We start from the raw sequence: 526 nt of genomic DNA, 5'->3' as shown, positions 1-526 counted from the left end.
TACTATTGGTATTGAGAGTTGCATCATAGACAACTTTCCGTCTGATATGCTAAAGCAGGGGTGTCAAACTCATGGTTCACGGGCCAAATGTAGCTCTCTATATAGTCATAAATAGCCAGCAGAGTGACAGGAATAATTTTGAAGACTGGAATTATGATTGTCATGCAGGAAAGTAATATATGAATAAGAGATTGAAAATTCATAAATATTCTTTATTCTGTAGTAATGATAGTTTCATATATATTACTAATACTACCAACCACCATTATATCAGAGTTTTTTATTACATAATCCTGGAGAGCTAGGCACGTACCTTTGTAGGTCTCAGTATGGTAGCTGAAAAGAATATCAACCTTCAAAGGGTTTTGAGTTTGACACCCCCATGATAAGGTATATGAATTAAAGGATGCAGAATTTATTAGCAGAAATGCAATAAGCTTTTGATACAGGCTTAGTAATTATACATTTTATGAAGATTATTCAGAATTTTTTCTAGTCGTAAAATATCAGTGGCAAGGTACTTAAA

The 526-nt window shown here is 33.1% G+C and overlaps 1 protein-coding gene across 1 annotated transcript in view; it reads left to right on the top strand.

The window, feature by feature from the left end:
• The window catches only part of LOC119591246 (uridine 5'-monophosphate synthase-like), a gene marked incomplete in the record, with an annotated part of 17,802 nt that overhangs the window by 14,015 nt on the left and 3,261 nt on the right, over window positions 1-526 (top strand).

This window comes from Penaeus monodon, chromosome 28, assembly GCF_015228065.2.
Source record: "Penaeus monodon isolate SGIC_2016 chromosome 28, NSTDA_Pmon_1, whole genome shotgun sequence".
NCBI classification, from domain to species: Eukaryota; Metazoa; Arthropoda; class Malacostraca; order Decapoda; family Penaeidae; genus Penaeus; species Penaeus monodon.
Note: the sequence above shows the minus strand (reverse complement) of the source record. Positions and strands in the feature narration are given on the sequence as shown.